Below are 1,664 nucleotides of genomic sequence, written 5' to 3' on the forward strand. Positions count from 1 at the left end.
CCTGAATGTTTTTTTTCCCTCATGCTATCTTGTATCCCAGTAGCAATTACGCTGGGGTGTTGCAAGTGTGGGACCTGTACTGGTGCTGGGAGGAGCCATCTGTGTTACTGTCTCATTTGGTGTAATGGAAGTACAGCAGTGCAAGTGCTGTCAGTAGGTAGGGGAGATGGTGATGGCTGTCTGGATAGGCCTGTTCCACCGGAATTTGGCTTAAGCATACTTTCTCCAAACCAAAACCTTCATAATGTAGTTTACTTTAGGCTCTAAAAGGTCAGGTCAGGTCTTCGCCCTCTGCCAGTGATGCTAAATAAAATGTCTCTTGCTTGGACTTGTATGTAGTAATTCTTCGTAATTTTGGAAAAGACTTTTCTTCCATGACAGTCACTCTAGTCTGTCAAGTCAGAGAATTGCCAGGCAGTCACTTTCTCCCCTTTTCCCTACTCCCCCTGCCCCGCCCCCCCCCGCAACAGTTCCTCAAAAGTATTTTTGTCTTGCTGAAGTTGTTTGTTGTCCACAGTTCTGTGGCTCCCATCATATGTGCTTACATGTGGTAGCTCGTGCAGCCTTGGCTCCTTCAGCTTCTCCTAAATAGAACTCAAAGCTCCATCTTAAAGTTCCCAAGCAGGTGACATCTGCTGTGCCTGCGCTTGATCATTTCACGCTCACGTATGTGTAGTTCTGCCCCATTGCACTGTTTCTGTGGAGCTTTTGGCAGCGTGATTATCAGGCAGACTTCCTTCTTTACTCTCCCTTTGATTTCTGCAGCTTCTGTCTCCTAGAGGTTTTTGGCTACCAGTGCTCGCTGAGGATTTTTGAAGGCTTCCTTTGTTGTTCACTCTCCAGACCTCATAGTAAGCTCCCCGGCAGCCTCTTCTCTCCTCTCAAATAAGCATGACCCGTTATGAATTTTGTGTGTTCTCTATTATAACAAAGCTTTGGGCACAAGTAAGGCCTGGGCAGGCAACTGGATGTGGAGCCTGAGGGAGCAAATGTATCAAGCGGGAACGTGGGCAGTGCGAAGCATGGCGTGGCTGCCCCCTCTGAAATGCTGAAATCACAGCCTGGGTGTGCAGCTCAGCTGAGCTTTTACTTCTCACTGGAGCCAGATACCCTCTGACCCGTAGCTGGTTGCTTGCTTTTAACAATGCAGTGGGCGTTGCAGTGAGAAGTAGAGCTCACAGTCAGTAGTCCCTGTTTTTTTTCTCTAGCTTCGTTCTATGTAACTTTCCTATGCTATAGATATAATCACTGAAATTAAGAAAAAACAAGACTTCTCTATCTGTATTAATAATCCAGCCCCAAACTGTAGAGCTTCTCATTTTGGATGCTGCTTCAAAACCATAGCAAAGAAAGCCATCTTACATACAGATTTGAATATTATATGTGATTTTTAGAAGTTTCCAGAAGATAGTAAGAATGACTGAATGATGGAAAAAAAATATTATTTACATTTAAGAACAAATGTAAAAAGGCCAAGTGCCAGGTCCTGCACTTCGGCCACAACAACCCCATGCAGCGCTACAGGCTTGGGGAAGAGTGGCTGGAAAGCTGCCTGGCGGAAAAGGACCTGGGGGTGCTGGTTGACAGCCGGCTGAACATGAGCCGGCAGTGTGCCCAGGCGGCCAAGAAGGCCAATGGCATCCTGGCCTGTATCAGAAATAGTG

The sequence above is a fragment of the Pygoscelis adeliae genome, unplaced genomic scaffold (assembly GCF_000699105.1).
Source record: "Pygoscelis adeliae isolate BGI_AS28 unplaced genomic scaffold, ASM69910v1 Scaffold160, whole genome shotgun sequence".
In the NCBI taxonomy this organism is placed as follows: domain Eukaryota; kingdom Metazoa; phylum Chordata; class Aves; order Sphenisciformes; family Spheniscidae; genus Pygoscelis; species Pygoscelis adeliae.